A 19,495-nucleotide genomic window follows, 5' to 3' on the forward strand; every position below is an offset into this window, starting at 1 on the left:
GAAGAAAGAACATAGGTCTTGTTCGATAATTGCATGCTGAAAAGATTAAAAAAAACAGCCGATTTAAACAGGCTGAGAATTAAAGATGTAAAGTACTACTAGGTATCTTTTCCCTAACCTTTATTTCCTAAAAAAGCTTATTTATATTCTAAGATGATAAATATACTCATAAAAGTACAAGTAAATTGCAATTTAGAACTAGAATTTATGATAAACATAAACTCCTTATCTTGACAGCTATTTAATCTCGGCAACTTTCCACACTCCTCGTTAAAGGTGGATTGATGAAATTTATGGGTTTCCTATCTTGTATTGGATAGATTAAATTTCAACTGTGGTGCATTGAAGCTTTTGTAAAATCTGTTGGCTTAAGGCAAAGATACAGAGTTCATATGAATTAAAACTAGTGATAGGGTTAAAGGTTGATAACTAAAGAAAGCACAAAGTTCATTTTGTTGTTTGGATCTCTTGATCTTAGGTCTGTGATATTGATACTCTTCTATCATTTATTCTTTGATGAACTGGATAACCGTGTATGTGATACATGTATAAACTTTAAAATAATGAAATTTTATAATTTGACTGTAAGCATAACACTTATTTCCACAATGCTGTATTCGAGAACTAATATTGTCTGAAATATAGCTTTGTGCTTCTGCATAAGAACACTTTTTTTTGTTTAAAAGAAATATAATCTTATGTACCTCTATTATGTTTACATTTCTTAAGAATTTACTTGTGTTGTTGTTGCAGTTCAATGATCCCTGGTTCAAGAAACCCCATGTGGGGAGAGGAGTTCAATTTCTATGTAGAGCTTCCTGTCCAGGTTTATATTATAAGTTATGATTTTTATAGGCAGCACTTGGACATTTTCACGCATGCTTTCTTTGTTTAACCTGTATTCTCTGTACGACACCATGGGTTCAGTTTATTAGCATGTGCTTCTGATTTAAATCAAAATATTTTATCTCCAGGAAACAGCATTATCATTCTTCCTGCTTCGATGTACATGTTATTCTTGAGGCAAATAGACAATTTTTTTGGACTTCCAGACACATACCAGCTTTTTGGCTAAATTTTGAGTAACAAATTTTCTATCATCCATCTTTTCCATCCTTCATCCGAAACAGTACTTTAAAGTATTGGTTTAACCTATAGATGTACAATAGGTTGAATACTTTTATACTTTGTGTTCTAGAGAAACTAATGTTTTCCTTTTAAAAAAAGAACTCTTCATTCTTTTAGATTCTCCGATATGCATTTTATGTGGGAGCTTAATGAGCCTAGTTTCATTCTGGTGGTGAGAAACCATCTCTCTCTCTCTCTCTCTCCCTCTTCTAATTTTTTCTTCTCTACTTGTATGTTGTAACAATCTTTAAAACTTGTTATTTATCTTCTTATGGTTCTTTTACATGATGAACATCAATGGTGCTTTAGGATGAGTATTCAAAATTCTTTTAGCACCATTTTTGTTTTAAATGATCCATTTTCTATTAGAATGATAAGCACCCAGGGTTCTATCAAAAGCGAATTGGGAAAACTAACAAGAAAAAATAAATTTGATCACTTCGAGGGGATTAACCTCCAAACAATTGCTAAAGGCCTTTTGTTATATTTGATTGCTTCAGAAAAAATAGCCATAGGACATTACATATTTATAGGTTTCATAATCTTGGTGACCAAGGATTAGGGTTCTCGAGGAAACAAAAACATTTAAGTAAATTAAATATTCTAATATAAATTCATAAGATTAAAAATAGGTTATTTAAAATAATAAATCCTAAAATCAAGGATCCTATCATAAAATTGTACCAATTTTGCATTCACTTATGAAGTTGGGTGCTGCAAATTGTGATTGTATCTTTGCTGGTCCAATCCATGTAACATGAATGTCCCTAATACCATATTTGTCAGTTTTACACTTCTTGTTCTTGGCATTTTAATCAAAGGGAATTTTACGAAGACATATTTAAAACAACTTTTTTTTTTCCTATGTGGCATTATTTGTCTAAGAGAATCCTTTTGACTCACCCTGCAGATAAATGTGACAATATGACTGGGATATAGTGTGGAAGAGTGCAATCCTTGGTTCAGTTACTGTTCCAGTTGAAAGTGTAGGTGAAAGCACCCCAGTATGGCATACATTATACAGGGAACCTGGACAGGTGCTCTTTCATTAAAAAGTTCTGGCTTCTTTACATCTTTTATTAATTCTTATGAAGATCAATAAGAGGCTTTACTTCTTTCAGGTTTGTCTACACATTACAACACAAAAATCACCTGTAAATTCTTCCAGGTAATTTTGCATCTTTTTATACGAATATCTGCTAAAATGAAAATTAAGATAAAAATTTCCAATGTTAGTCCCTCTTAATGGAAAATACATGTGTAATCATGTTTATTGTCTCTATATTTCATTTAGTAGTTTGAAAGCTTCTGTTGACAGGCGTGTAAATGGATATGCTGGAGTTGGAGCTCGAAGAAGGGTTACTTCAGAAAAATAAGGGCCTACAGTGGTTCATCAAAGCCAGGGCCTTTACAGCCAATATTTAACCTCCATCCAGATGAGGCAAGTCTCATAATGTATTTCTAACTAGAGCTATTTATAAATAAATTGGGCATGGTATGGTTAGAGTAACAGATAGTAGTTCTGGGGGCAATCCTGTTTCATCACTTCTAGCTGCAGTTGACAAACAGACATTTCTTTCAGGTTGTGGAGCATAGTTATTCTTGTGCACTTGAGAGATCATTCTTGTACCATGGTCGTATGTATGTCTCTGTATGGCACATATGTTTCCATTCTAATGTGTTCTCCAAACAAATTAAGGTTAGCTTACCAGTTTGTTGTACTAATTACCAAGGTTTTTTTGTCTTCATAAGGTAAGATGAAACGTAATAGTCAGTTTAGTAATGGTAGAATCCAGAGATGCATTAATCCCTTTATTTTTCTTTTTTAAAGGGGAAAACGACTAAACTAACTAAAAAGATAGGAAATTTTATGTATATTTGACACTTGTAAACTGAAAGGATATATTCAAATCTTTAACAATTTTTGTTTAAATAACAGGTGATAGTTCCATTCGAGAATATAGATGAGGTATGCTATATTTTTCTGTTCAGCACTTCTCCAAAGTTGTTTTTGTGGAATAAAAATGAATTACTATAAAGTATTGCATGCATTTTCTTGACCAAGTTGGAGAAAATTTTGAATTATTTTATGCATATAATATTTTATTTTGTCTATGCAGATTCGTAAGAGTCGGCATGCATTCATTAATACTGCAATAACAATCATTCTTCGGACGGGTGTGGGTGGGCATGGTGTACCTCCATTAGGATTTACTAAATTCTTTACTAAGCATTGGAGCTTTAGGATTTACTCTTTCAAGATTTTGAACAGAGTATTATGTCATTTCTTAGCTCGGTATGAGTTACTAATATCAACTTGACATTACCAAATGTGTTGTTTTGGCTGCTTTCTGGGTATAAATTTTGGCCAATGTACTAGGATTTTCTCCTTATTTTTTTATTGAACTGTAATAGAATTTTATATTAATTTGAGGTCAAAATCTCCTTGGGGAAATTTGAGTTTTTGTTGTTTTAAATGGATAGCTTTTAATTGAATATTTGTTTCTTAAGGATTTGTCCTTGTTTAATGGGTTGAAAAGCAAGGAAGTAGTTGAGCATAAGATAACAGAAAAAGAAAAGCCCTTATGCATTTCATTGACAAAGCTAGAAAATAAAAAAATTGTGGCACCATTATCGATGTTCATTCTCTTCTATTGTGGAGAGGATGAAGTTCAAAGCGTATGACTTAGAGACTGATTAACTGTTAGGCATATATGTTTCGTTCCTCATTATTCTCCTGCTACTAGACAAATAGGAACTAATGCTACGACATTTGAAGAATAGGGTAACATCCTTGGATATACTCACAGTAGTGACTGTTATTTCTAGAAAACAAAATAGACAACAGTATTGACAATAATGCTTTTACATTTCCAGCTCTCCCCATGGGCTTTATTTTATATCTTCTTAGGCTAATGATTTTTAAATTCATCTTTTAGTTCAACTAATAAGTGTTAAGTGGTCTCATCTCACATTAGCTTCATTTAAAGTTTGTTTTGTCTTTTTATTCAATTTTAGGGCCTCTGCACCTATTGCTATTAGTTCTAGGTTGGATGATCAACAAAACTACCTTCTATTTGTTTAAGACTTTTTGGACTTTACCTTTCAACAATGGTAATGTACTTATGCATCCTTCTTACCTGCAGCCAAATCAAATTTTTACTCACCCTGGGTTCGTTGGACCAGGATCCGTTGATGTCTTCCACTTTTGGACTGACTGAATCTAATGGGAAAAATACATTTATGCATAATGAAGGTGCTAAACATGGAATGATAGCATTTATGTCAGCCTAGTATGCTACCTTCAGGCTTTTTTCCAGTGACTTACAAAGCTCATTTATTTTATATCTTCTTAGGCTAATGATTTTTAAATTCATCTTTTATTCAACTAATAACTGTTAAGTGGTCTCATCTCATATTAGCTTCATTTACAGTTTGTTTTGTCTTTGTATTCAATTTTAGGGCCTCTGCACATATTGCTATTAGTTCTAGGTTGGGTGATCAACAGAACTACCTTCTATTTGTTTAAGCCTTTTTGACTTTACCTTTGAACCATGGTAATATACTTATGCATCATTCTTACCTGCAACCGAATCAAATTTTTACTCATCTTGGGTTCGCTGGACTTGGATCTGTTGATGTCCTCCACTTTTGGAATGACTAAATCTAATGGAAAAAAATACATATTCTGCACAATGAAGGTGGTTATGCTACAACATGGAATGGTAGCATTTATGTCAGCCTAATGTGCTACCTTCAGGCTTTTTTCCAGTGACTTACAAAGCTCATTTGCATGAGCAATACAATCACTTGTTGGTTGAGGATTAGCCATTTTCATATAGAGGAATACAAGTCCCTATTTTGGTTACCTCATACGACGGTTTTTTCTACAGTGTCATTTAGAGATGTCTCACCGTGTTTCAGAAACTTCATATGTTATTTATTACTGAATCCTTTTTGAAATTTAGTGCTTATGTTTTACAAAGATTATATTAGGTCTACATTTCTCAAGAAAAATATTCTCTTCCCATTAGCATTTCATATCATAAACTTCGATTCTGATTTTTATTATTTTTATTTTAGCTTTAGACATAACAATGAATCTCAAATATAAGATTTTTTGGACCTCAGAAATTCCGGAGAAGTTTTCTCATTCAGCTAGAACGTTTATAACATTATTTTTATCACATATCATACTACGCTAGTTCTTTCTTGTTTTTAGGATTTTTATTCCAATGGCTAGTTGCTTTACATTATACTTAACAATGCTGCTTCGTGCCCGTCTTTCCTACAAGTTTGTATACATTTTGGTGGTGAACTGCTGGAAAAAAGTTTTCTCTACCAATCTTGTGGTGCTTTGTTGGCACGTGAAAAATACTAAGTCATATAAAAAAATTTACATTTTCATTAATTTTTTGTATTAATTTTATTTCGATGGTTGTTTTGCATTTTGTGCTCAATTATATTCTTGAATAAAAAAGTTTTTTTTATTAAAGAAAGATGCAGTGATATCATATTCTGAAGGAACACTCTTCTTTTTCATTTAAAATTATACATATTTCTATTTTGTCTGTTTGTTCTGGTCGATTCCCCCTCACCCCTTTTCTATAGTTTCCCATTCATAAATATTTTCATTTTAAAACCATATTAAGGTTATTACATTGTAAGGAGTAACCCTAATTGCATGAGCGAGACTGTTTATAACATGAATTGAGTAAAAGTGTGTTTATTTTTCTATCTTCTTATTTTTTTCAGGTAGAGTCAGGTATAAATTTGCATCATTTTGGAACAGGAACCACACAGTACGAGCATTACAGCATGCAACAAAAAACCACCATGCAATGTTGGAAGCTTAGAAGAAGGTTTTTTTGCATGTTCTCCGTGTGATCTGTTACTTCTTATTTGATTCTTTCTTTTGCAGAACTTCACTCCTGATTTTTTATTATCACTTTTATATGGACAAAAAATTAGTTTTCCTATCATCTTTAGAAACAATGAAAATTAATACCTGAAGGCTTTTCTTTCTCCCCAAAAAGATGGCCTTTGATATTCAACTAATGCTGAAACAATCGTATTCTTATTGTTTTCTCCATCTACTGTGAGAGAGGAGAATTTAATTGTAAATGCATTTTGAAGAAGCCATATATATATATGTACTTCCGTAATCGGAATTCACTAAATTGGGTGAAAAAGGAAGAATTTTGCTTGTGATGGATTGGAGAACTTGAGAATACTGTGGGAGCTCAAAGAAAGGGGATAAAGATCGAGACTGGGAAATATTGGTGCTGTGAAATGTTATTTATATAAGTTGAAGAGGTAGGGAAATGCTGGTTTGTGTTCAGCGAGTAGGATTAAAATTGTAAAAGAAACAAGAACATATGGGAATATGTGGCTGGAGAGATTGTAAAAGTTGAATAATAAAGGGAAGTCCTTAACTGAATTGATACAATACAGTTTAGGAGGCAGTGTTCCAACTGCGATATGCCCCAATGATGTGTTTCAACTACCCAGGAAACAAAGTTACATGGTTAGATCAATGAGAATGTGCATGGTGAATACAATTGGTTGTGAATGCAAATATTACAACAGCTCTGAACTTTTTTCTTTTATGTCCACAAAATGATTGTTTCTGGTCTCAATCCTTGTTTGCTTGTATTTATGTTAATTCCCCCTTTGAACCAACTGATTAGATGAAAAATATTTATTTGATTTATTTGCCAACATGCAGGAGCGAGCAGCATCAGCATTGCGTGCGAGCAGTAGTAGAAGGCAAGCTCCAACTCCTCCAGATAAAAAATCTAAACCTAAAACTGAAAAAATACCTTTTATCAAAGAATAGGTTCTAGTTGATATATACAATGTATGCATCCTATCTTTTTCTGCCTTTGTGGGTTTTATTATGATGTGAATTTCGCTTATGATTCATGAATGTTTCCTGCAGGATGTATTTCCTTGCACAGCTGAGAAGCTTTCTAATTTATTATTGAGTGATGACTCTAATTTCACAAACGAATATTGTTCATCACAGAAAGCCAAAAATCTTACAGTAAGATAAGATCATTTTAGTATTCTTCCACGGTTATTCTATTAAACATGCCTTTCATATTATTGTGCATTTTATATTGATATGCTCGTCTTAGAATCATTTATATTTCTTGTAAAATCACAGAAAACCATGTGAATCATTTATTGAACTGCAATAAAATTTTATATTAATTTGAGGTCAAAATCTCCTTGGGGAAATTTGAGTTTTTGTTGTTTTAAATGGATAGCTTTTAATTGAATATTTGCTTCTTAAGGATTTGTCCTTGTTTAATGGGTTGAAAAGCAAGGAAGTAGTAGTTGAGCATAAGATAACAGAAAAAGAAAAGCCCTTATGCATTTCATTGACAAAGCTAGAAAATAAAAAAATTGTGGCACCATTATCGATGTTCATTCTCTTCTATTGTGGAGAGGATGAAGTTCAAAGCGTATGGCTTAGAGACTGATTAACTGTTGGGCACATATGTTTTTTCCTCATTATTCTCCTGCTACTAGACAAATAGGAACTAATGCTACGACATTTGAAGAATAGGGTAACATCCTTGGATATACTCACAGCAGTGGCTGTTATTTCTAGAAAACAAAATAGATGACAACATTGACAATAATGCTTTTACATTTCCAGCTCTCCCCATGGGCTTTATTTTATATCTTCTTAGGCTAATGATTTTTAAATTCATCTTTTAGTTCAACTAATAACTGTTAAGTAGTATCATCTCACATTAGCTTCATTTGAAGTTTGTTTTGTCTTTGTATTCAATTTTAGGGCCTCTGCACCTATTGCTATTAGTTCTAGGTTGGATGATCAACAAAACTACTTTTATTTGTTTAAGCCTTTTTGGACTTTACCTTTCAACCATGGTAATGTACTTATGCATCCTTCTTGCCTGCAGCCAAATCAAATTTTTACTCACCCGGGTTCGCTGGATCAGGATCCGTTGATGTACTCCACTTTTGGACTGACTGAATCTAATGGAAAAAATACATATTCTGCATAATGAAGGTGCTAAAACATGGAATGATAACATTTATGTCAGCCTAGTATGCTACCTGTCGAAACGATTTTTTTTAAAAGGTGGAGGGGCGAGATTTTGAAAAACCGCATCAATTTTAATTATTCTCGTTTGATTGAATTTTAAATTAAAAACAATACGATTTTAGAAAACCTCTCGTTTCGAAAATTTGGGATTTTATCACGAGTAAAAACGGTTCGAAGAGTCGCCACCGATCTTTGATTCGGGTGTGATCGGGCACCCAAAAATGTTTTCCCATTTTAACTAAAAAATTAATTTTAATTAAAATAACAAATTTAGGTCTACGTTACCAAAATTCGAGTTCGGGAGTCGGTTACGCGTGGGGAAGGATTAGCACCCCCACAGCGCCCTAAATCGGTACCTCGTCGATTAATTAATGTCTTTGCAATGAAATTTACAAATTCAATTTTAATTTGGTTTATGACCCCCAACAAAACAATAACATACATATTTACAACATTCATCAACACCAAAGCAGATTAAATTAAAATTACCCGACATTTAGAAAGATAAAGAATGTTCGATTATTTAAAAATATCGAGACGAGATCTTAAATCAGTTATAACAACATTTTCTCGATAAATTTAAATAGCCGAACATTTCTTTTTCTTTCATTCCCAAATTTTAAAGTGATAAATCAATTTCTTATGTGTCATTGATGGGATACACTTTTAATTAAAAATCGTCAAAAGCGGACCTCGAATCAGTTATGACAGCCCACTTAGAACGATTTTAAACTAAAGAGTATTACCCTTAGTCAAGTTATGTGTTGATGTCGAGTTATGCTCATGAGGATAACATGCTTACAAAATAAAAAAGTTACACCTAAACCTAATGCGTATGAACAACGTGCTAGAAATAAAATATCCATGCATACATATCATGCTAGTTCGATCCTATGGCTAGTACACACTTAAGGTGAAACTAAACTAACCCTGCAACATGAAGAATGTCTTAAACAAAGGAGGTCAAACATAAAAGCACATATTTAAGGTTAAAATATGAAGAAAATAAACTACAAGGCTTTTCATAAAATTTCAATTCCAAGTACTGCAAACATAATATAACCCAAGCGCTACATAGGACTAAAATGATAATTTCTGAAACTACACATCCAATGTAAAACAACATGAAAACAGGCCTCAACACGATATTGGATTAAAACAGAACGCGCGACAAATTAGAAAACAAAATTCACATTCCAATAATCTCGAATTAGGGACCAAAATAACAAAAAAATAAACTAGGCATGCAAGAATAGGATTTAACCACTAAAATAAACAAACTTGCTAAGTGATTAAATTGTCGAATATCCAAAATTACATGTCACATTCGAAAATAAAATACAACATCAACTCAGGACTGAAATGTAACATACGTAACATATAGAGCCAAAATTAAAAAGATGGGAAAACCACGATTTGAGGACTGAAATACAACTGGTATAAAACAGAAGACCTCATGCATGATTACCCCCAACTATCCTAAAACACGGATAACACCCCTGGATCGAAACGCTGTCGTTTTGGCCGTACCCGAAGCGACGTCGTTCCATCAGACACATATATGGGAAATTTAGGGTAAAACCTAAACCTAATTCACTCTTATTCTCAACCTCACCAACCAGACCCCGCCGGTTCCCCTATCTTTTCTGGTTCTCTCCCCCAAACCCTACTCTCTCATCAGAGAAACCCAACAACTTCCCTGGCCACCATGGCCGCCTCTATCAACTCCAACGAAGACCCCGATGAACGCCTCATCCCCTTTCTAGCCTTAAACCTTCACTCTTAAGAAACCCACAACCTAAATCAAAGCTTCACAAAACCCTAACTGAAATCTCTACCACCCCTCAGGTTGAGAAAACCTCTCCGGTAACCACCCTCGCGACGGCCACCAAGGCCGAGACTAAACCAGACTGAACCTCAAACCTCAAACGCTAAGACCACAACCCAAACTCAACGAGACCCATGACGTTACCTGAAACCAAACAAGGAAATGAAGACCAAAGGGCTTACCCTCAGCGGCTCACGGGATTCGGTTTCAAGCGGCGGTGATGGTTCCTCTCTTCAACTAAAGGAGGTAAGGGTTTTTTTTTGTTTTATCAAGCTTCTGGTTGTCGTTAATGGCTGGTAGATTAGGGTTTTTTTATGGATTTCTTTATGTGGATCTCTTTGTTAGACTCTCTGTTGTTTGGTTGATAATGGCTTTGATGGGGTTTTTTTCGGTTTGCTCTGAGTTTTTTATTGCTGATGGGTTTCGTTTTCTCTCCTTCCTACTATTTGTTGATATTATCTCGTTATCTTTTGGTTGTGACCTCCTCCTTCGTCCCCCCATTCTTTTGGTTGATATATGTCTCCTTTTCTTTTTGTTTCCTCGTAATCGCTGATGATTCTTGGATGTCCACCCCCATCCCTCTCTGCTTCCTTATTTACGTGTTGCAGGTCATGGGCGTTTGGAGAGATGGAGCAGAGTCTCAGTCTGCTCGAGTGTAGCCGACAAGCACGGGTTTACTTGGTGGATTCGCGTGCCGGTGGAGCACTGCCTCGGGTTTCTTTATGGTGGATCTGCACGATGGCTCATCGTTAGCATTTGGATCGTGAAACCAGATCCAACGGCCAATACGAGTTGCGGCTGGAACCGGGCACAAAAACCCTAAAGGTCCTTTGATCTGGATCGTTAGATGAGAAACAGATCTAACGGTCCAAAACAAACGGCGGCGGGACAAATGAGGGAGGCTAGGGTTTCTCTAACCCTAGCAGCTTGGGCTGCTATTTCAGTTTGGGCCTGCCTGGTCCGGCCAGATGTAACAAAAATCTTTTGTAAACCGAGCCTGTAAACATAAAATTTACTTAGTAAATTGATTTGCCATATTTATCCATGTAAATACATATAATCAGAAACATAGCCACAGATAAATAAACAAACGTAAGGCAATTAAACACACTCATAATAATATAAATAGATAATCACATACAAAACTTTGGAATAATAACTAAATAGTAATATATATATATATAAAAAAAACGGAGTAAGAATTCGAGTGAGAGCCCCGGATAAAAACGAGTGTCCACAGCTGCCCCTCTTTGCTCATTCTTGTGTTAACAAGAATAGGGCAAAGATAAAAAGACGACGCATTTTTGTCCAATTTCATCTTCGCTTTGAAACTTGACAAGGGATCTGCTCCACTCCTCCAGGGTAAGTGGGACTTGAAAAATTCTCCAAAATCAGGTTCGCTCTCTATCGCTTCAGGGAGTAAGAACTCGAACAATCTTCTGTCTATGAGTCTGCTCTCTCTTCTTCAGGGAGTAGAACTCGAACAGTCTTCTTCTCACGGGCTCGATCTCTCTTCTTCAGGGAGTAGAACTCGAACAATCTTCTGCCTACGGGTCCGCTCTCTCTTTCCTCAGGGAGTAGAACTCGAACAATCATCTGCCTATGGGCTTGCTCTCTCTTTCTTCAGGGAGTAGAACTCGAAAAATCTTCTTCCTACGGGTCTGTTCTCTATTTCTTCAGGGAGTAAGAACTCAAAAAATAATCTTCTTACGGGTCCGCTCTCTTTTTCTTCAGGGAGTAGAACTCGAACAGTAATCTTCCTACGGGTCCGCCCTATTTTCTTCAAGGAGTAGAACTCGAACAGTAATCTTCCTACGGGCTCGCTCTCTATTTCTTCAGGGAGTAAGAACTCGAACAATAATCTTCCTACGGGCTCACTCTCTATTTCTTCAGGGAGTAAGAACTCGAACAATAATCTTCCTACGGTCCGCTCTCTTTTTCTTCAGGGAGTAGAACTCGAACAGTAATCTTCCTACGGTCTGCCCTATTTTCTTCAGGGAGTAAGAACTCGAAGAATAATCTTCCTACGGGTCTGCCCTATTTTCTTCAGGGAGTAAGAACTCGAACAATAATCTTCCTACGGGTTCGCTCTCTTTTTCTTCAGGGAGTAGAACTCAACAATAATCTTCCTACGGGTCCGCTCTCTTTTTCTTCAGGGAGTAGAACTCGAACAATAATCTTCCTACGGGTCCGCTCTCTTTTTCTTCAGGGAGTAGAACTCGAACAATCTTCTGTTGCTTCACTACCTCATTGTGAAGGCTTCTGGATGATTTACTTCACTACTTCCTTGTGAAGACTTTCAGATGATTTGCTTCACTACCCTTTCGTTAAGGCTCAAGTTTGATTTGCTTCAAAGGTAGAACCTGAAAATCAAACATTATCAATCATTAATGTATGGTTGGAAATATTATACTCGAACATTCTGAGTTCGAGAAAAATTTCTGAAAATTCATCTTCATTGCGAAAGCTCGTCTGAAAGCCCTTAGATATGTGAATCTATTCTGGCTCAATTGTTGTCATCATTCTTTTTAGGATTTCAAACTAATCATCCTTGTCTTGATGCTTCAATATATTCAATCTTCCACTATCATTGGGAAACCTGTAGACGTTTAAGTCATCATGTAATGCCATGATCCTATTCATGCCTAAAATGTATACAATTATGCAATTCAACACATTTTCTTCGAAGGAACACATCTTCTTTGATTCTGATGGACCTCGATTCCGTCTTGGGCACCGAACATTTGACCAGTTCACCCCAGTTAACAATCTCAATGTCTCTCGATTTGACAGGACTTTGACTTCTTTCTTTCTTCAAACCCGCCAGTACCCATGACCAACTTCTTGATGAATGACAGTCCTCTTTGGGTCATCAATTAATGACTGGAATTTTCTATGAATCCCAAGGTTTCTGTTTCCCATAACCATACAAACATACATGCTAAAACCATGTTAGCTTCAGAATACATGTCTTTTCAACATCTTTTGCATAACAATACAAATGATCTCATGTACCACAAGTTAAGCTATATGTTTTAACTTTTTTCAAAATCAAATGCTTGTAAAAGGGAATTGAAAAGGAAAAATATCTCTTTATTTATAAATGTAAAGATTTTTTAGCAACTATATGGCAAACTTTTAACTGGAAAAAGAACAAAAGGATAGGCATATTCAAATATCAATAACACAAATGCTTTTGAACTGGCACGCCGTTAGAATGACCTGAGCGTAGCTTCTGTCAAAAGGAACTCCAAAATTGTGATGACACCTAAGAGTGCAAAGCTACTTCTGAACCCCAAAGTCTCCCATTATTAGATACCGTAAACCAGTATTGAATCCCATGTGCATTCAATCTCTCCTCTGGTTGTTTTCATCGAGACTCATTAATCTTTAGTCTCAATCCTGATCACCAACTGTCGTCGTTACGACCCATGTCATGAGCTCTTTCCTTTTCCAAAACAATTCAGAACCTCCACCGTGCACAAATTCTGAATTTAAAACTCAAGCCGCCCTCTGCGGTTTTCAACTTGAGACCTCCTTTGGTTTCAAGACCTTTCGAGTTTTCATCTTGAACCCCCCTTTTATTTGTTTTTTTTGTTTTTTTTTCTTCTTCTTCTTTTCTCTTTTTCTTCTTTTTTCTTTTTTCATTTTTCATTTTTTTCATTTTTTCTATTTCATTTTTTCATTTTTTTCATTTTTTTTTTTTTTTTTTTTCTTTCATCTTCAAGCAAACCCCTCTTAGCTGCATCGGAGTTCACTGGATAAGGTAATTCAGACTCATCTATCTCAGTTAAGACTAGATCTCTCCCAAAAAGGCTTTATTGACAACATAGGGTATTCCCCCTAGCATCCAATTTCCTCGGAAATCTTTTGGAACGAGCAATATCCTCCTGAGCATCAGATCCCCTTTGTGGATTTCTCAAGGGAAACTTTCTCATCGTGTGCTCGTATTATCCGCTTCTGGTACATCTGACCGTGACAAATATTTCAATCTATTTTCTTCAATCAAATTCAATCGGTCATATCTGGCCTGTACCCAACTCTGCCTCATTTAGCTCCACCTCTGATAAAACCCGGAGCGAGGGAATTTCCACTTCAATAGGGAGGACAGCTTCCATCCCATAAACTAAAGATAACGGAGTTGCCCCAGTTGATGTCCGTACAGAAGTCCGATAGGCAAACAGAGCAAATGGAACTTCTCATGCCAATCTTTATAAGTTTCAGTCATCTTCTCTATAAGCCTCTTAATGTTCTTATTGGCCGCATCTATTGCCCCATTCATCTTTGGGCGATAAACAGTGGAATTATGATGCTTATCTTGAATTGCTCACAGACAGAGTCCATCATCTTGTTGTTTAAGTTCAATGCATTATCAGAGATAATCCTTTTCGGTAAGTCATATCTGCAGATGCTTTCCATCTTTAAGAACTTACATACAGTTGATTGGGTAACACTCGCATAGGAAGATGATTCTTCCCTCTTGGTGAAGTAATCTATTGCTACCAGAATGAAGCGGTGGCCATTTGACGCTTTTGGCAAAATTTGTCCAATAACATCCATGCCCCACATAGAAAACGACCACGGGGCTGTCATCACATGCAACTGATGAGGAGGGTATGCATTCTATCTCCATGAATCCATTAGCGTGATACCACATACTCCTTCATGTGCTTCTTCAGGAATGGTCTTGGCTTCTTCAATGTCCACACACTTTAATAGGACTTGATTCAAGTTTTTCTTGTACAGGGTCTCCCCATTGAGTACATACCCCACTGTCATTCTTCTAATGGCTCTTTTGTCATTCTCCGTAGCCTGTTTGGGATAACTTCGATACCTTATATACTGCAAGATATCATAGTACTAAGTCTCACATTTTCCTTTTCTTCAACGTTAAAGCAATGGGGCTGGATAATCATAAGCCTTCATCTCGATAGGCATCATATTTGCATGCTTGTTCATCTTAAAGACTGTTACCAGAGTAACCAAGGCATCTGCCATTTGATTTTTTTCTATGGGGAGGTAATTGAAAGTCACTTCTTCAAATTCTTCAATAAGTTCTAGGACTAATTTGCGGATTCCACCGGTTTGGGACTTTCGTTTCCCATTCTCCTCTGAGTTGGTAAATTGCGCGAGTTGAATCGCATATACCTTGGGCATTTACACTTTGAGTTCAATAGCAGCTCTTAAGCCTATGACACAAGCTCTGTACTCAGCCATATTGTCTGTACAATCAAAATTGAGCCGACTGGTAAAAGGATAATGCTCTTCATCTAGTGAGACCAAGATTGCCCCAATCTCATGCCCCAAGGCGTTTGAAGCGCCATCAAAGTTCATCTTCTTGCATTTCCTAGTGGATGCAATTGTTTCTTCCACTGAGATAGCCATTAAATCATCAGCTTAGAAATCAAAATTCAACGGTTCATATTTTCGAAGCCCTACTTGCAATGAATTCTACTATGGCGCTTCTTTCTGGCTTACATACTGGATATCTAATCCGGACAACAGGATTTGCCAACTGGCTAATCTTTCAGACAATGCATGTACTCCAAGTAGTGACAAACATCGTTCGTATCTTCAGAGTGCATTTTAATTTGATCGTAGCCAAAGAACCATCCATAAATGAGAACAAAGAATTTCTGGTAGTATTATCCACCAAAGTGTTTATGTGCAAAAGGAAAATTATCCTTTGGACTTGCTCGGTAGTCACACATTCGAACTTTCTCATCCTTCTTTGGCACTGGGACAATATTCGCCACTAGGACAATATTCGCCACCCACTCAGGATATTTGGCCACTGTGAGAAACCCGACATCAAATTGTTTCCTCACTTCTTCTCTAATTTGGAGCAACATCTCAGGTCTCATTCTTCTTGTTTCTGTTGTACGGGCTTACAATCAGCTTTGTCGCAGTTTATGGATAAATAGTTATGTATCCAGTTCTGGCATATCTTCGTACGACCAAGAAATACATCCTCGAATTCTTGCTAGTAGTTCTATCAAGCTCTTCCTTCCTTCCGCAGACAGGGTGGTCCAATCTTTACTTCTTTTCTATCCTCATCCATACCCAAATTCAAGATCTCCGTAAGCTCTTCGTGAGGCAGAATCTGTTTATCTTCCTGTTTCATCATTTTCAGTAATTCCGAAGGTAGTTCACATCCCTTATCATCATCACAACCTTCGATTTCCCCTTGACACATGGGCATCTCGAAATCAATCTCCGGGTCAGAGTCATCAGCATTTGTATTATTGATATCTGAGTTCCTGAAAGAATAACGGAAGCGAAGATATACATACATATATATGGGAGAATCTTTTCCCATATAAATAAATAGAAAGAAATAATATACACATTATACAACCAAAAATGAAATGCATGGGAGAATGTTTGCCATTTTGGACCAATGAAATGCATCTTTTATTGAAAGCAAGTAAAAACACACAGCTTAACCCTTTACATTAGATCGCCTATTGCCCCAGGGTATGAACAATAGGGAAAAGTTCTAGCGCGCTACTCTGCAAAATATTTGTAAACTACAGGCAGCTCCTCCATAGTCCAGTTGTTCAACACAAAGCCTGATGGCGCAAGGTAGACACCCGTAGCTCTCATTTCTTCAAACTCCTCATTGGTTACAACATTAATGCCAAAATCCTCCAAGGCATTCTCAACTATCATTTTACCACTTCTCGGAGTCCTTTGAAACATATGCCCTCGTGATGTGAAGATGCTACTCAATGGCGGGAAGGTCATGGGTTCCAAACATGGGTCTTCACCAGTCAACCTTGTCTTTCTCAATTCCCGACTCCTCTTTATGCCCCTTTGTTTTTCCTTCAAAGTTGGTTGATACCCTAAACCAAATATGTCTCTTTTAGAAATAGGGTATTTTGGCCCAACTGGTCCTTGCAACTGACGTCCTAGCCCTTGGCCAACTTTGACCCCTCTTCCAAGGGTCAGTTTGTGCACCGTTTTGGTGCAGTACGACGATCTAGGCTCTGAGATTTTCTTGCCTTCGGCCACAAATGTGGCATTTTCAAACGATCTGAAAGGACATTCAACAGCTTGTTCTTCCAGTTCAACATATGGGGCTGCAGAAACTGAAGCAATAATGTCTTCTTCCGCATGAATGCATACCAACCTTCCACAAATACGAACTTTAGCATCTGGTGTAAAGTTGATGAAACTGCCCCAGCCTGATGAATCCAGTGTCTTCCCAATAAGCAGTTGTATGTAGGCTTGGTGTCCATCACAAGAAACTCCACTTCATATGTCGCTGGACCAATAGTCAGAGGAATATCAATCTTGCCTAGCACTTCTCTTTTTGCTCCATCAAAAGCTTGAACTATGCTTTGACAGTTTCTCATCAGGGTACTGTCCACTGGCAGCTTTTTTAGAGTCACCAAGGGGATTACATTTAATGTTGAACCATCACTTATAAGTACTCTGGATAAAACGTGCCCTTTGCACCTAACTGTAATGTGCAGAGCCTTATGATTGTTAATCATCCCCGAAGGGATCTCATTCTTAGAAAAAGATACAGAGTTATCGGCTTGTATTTTGGCAACTAGTCGCTCCAGCTTTTCCGTGGGTAACTTCTTCGGGACAAAGGTTTGATTCAAAACTTTTAACAAGACGTTGCGATGAGACTCTAAACTCAGAAGAAGTGATAGGATAGAAATACGTGCAGACAGCTCGTGCGGTTGTTCGACAATGTTGAACTCACTATGTTTCAAGAATTTTAAGAACTCCACTGCTTCATCCTTCGTCACCGATTCGCTGATAATGAGCTCATCTTCTTTTATCGGCACATCAATACCCTTTCATTTTTCAACAGCAATTTTCTTCTCAGGCTCTTTAAAAAAGAACCTACCACTTCTGGTCAAGTGTCCCACTTCATTTGATTCTTCTTGTTGCTTTACCTCTTTTCTCATTTGACAGTTATACTTCCAGGGCACTTGTTTATTATCTTTGTATGGGAACGGAACTGGAGAAACTACCATTTTGTTCACTTGATTCTTGGGAGGAGTGATGAGGGGACGACCAACACTGTATATCCCTTTGGATGATCCTTCAGAAGCGCAAATTTCTGATTTTCCTTTTTCAGCCACTTCTTTGAAGAATTCGATTTCTTTCTTGTCCATCATCCCTTGTACCAACTCTAAGAAATCAGGACACTTCTGTATATTGTGTCCTGCGCAATTATGGTAGTGGCACACCTCTTCACTGCTATACTGGTCACATGACAGACTGGGCTTCAATAATCCCACTTTAACCATTTGGCACCCATACCCAGAGCATGGGTGATTCTACCACACTAACATTTTTAATAATCCTCCCTCCTTTCTCTTCAGCGATTGCATTAATCCCGGCTTCAGCATGGTTTGACAACGGATTTTGGGCTACCTTTGGTTGTTCACTGTCATCAAAATTGATAACATTCCTCCTTCTCAAAGCTTGGATGACCTTTTTGAATGCAGTGCAATTTTCAATAGAATGTCCGGGATTCCCACCATGGTAATCACACTTAACATTAGCATCGTACCATTTGGGATAAGGAGGTTGTATGGGTACCACATGATAAGGAGAGACTATATGTCGATCGTACAAATCGCGAAATAACTCCTTATAAGTCATATGAATTGGATCAAATTGAGGCCTCCCTCTCCTCGGGTCCCTTGCCCCTTGTCTATTATCGTTTTGAGGTGGTGCTACCGTTCCCTGAGATCGGGACATTGTGATGTTACTGGAATCGTACTGGCTCACATGGGTGACTTCGTTTTCCTTTTTCTTTATCGACGGTTTGTTGCTAGACTCTCCTCCCTCGAGCTTCCTGCTTTTTAATTGCCATTTCGATCATTTCTCCTATCGTAACTATATCAACAAAACTTCGGGAAGGATTGCCGATAAGGTGTGAGAGAAAAGGAGCCTTCAAAGTACTAATGAAAAGCATATTCGTTTCCTCCTCTTCCAATGGTGGATGCACTTGCACTGCTACCTCTCTCCATCTATGAGCATATTGTCTGAAACTTTCACTATGCTTCTTTTTCATTCCTTACAACACCAATCTGTTAGGCCTGACCTCTTTCACATATTCATATTGGTCGAGAAAGGATTTAGCAAGGTCTTTCTATGACCTAATATCGGCTCTTTTTAGTTGGTTATACCATCGCAATGCTGAGCCTGTCAAGCTTTCTTGAAAACAATGAATCAACAGCTGATAGTCCCCTATGTACCCAGTCATTTTTCTACAGAACATTGTAATATGGGCGGAAAAGGCATCTAATACCGTCAAATTTCTCGAAGTCGGGAGTTTTGAATTTTGGAGGCATGACCAAATCAGGAACTAGACTAAATTCTTTAGCGTCCAGTCGATACATACTGGTGCATTCCTTCATAACCTGGACTTCACTTGCTAACTGTTCGTATTGCTCCTGAAATTGTTTGTTTTCATTCCTTTTGGCCTC

General features: G+C 36.9%; 1 protein-coding gene and 1 pseudogene across 1 annotated transcript in view; both read left to right on the top strand.

Moving 5' to 3' along the window:
• Positions 1-19,495, top strand: part of LOC120168965 (protein SICKLE-like) — a 90,341-nt gene that overhangs the window by 5,614 nt on the left and 65,232 nt on the right. The window lies entirely within an intron of this gene.
• Positions 1-19,495, top strand: part of LOC120168972 — a 102,666-nt pseudogene that overhangs the window by 1,914 nt on the left and 81,257 nt on the right.

Source organism: Hibiscus syriacus, unplaced genomic scaffold, assembly GCF_006381635.1.
Source record: "Hibiscus syriacus cultivar Baekdansim isolate YM2019G1 unplaced genomic scaffold, ASM638163v2 tig00111741_pilon, whole genome shotgun sequence".
Lineage (NCBI taxonomy): Eukaryota > Viridiplantae > Streptophyta > Magnoliopsida > Malvales > Malvaceae > Hibiscus > Hibiscus syriacus.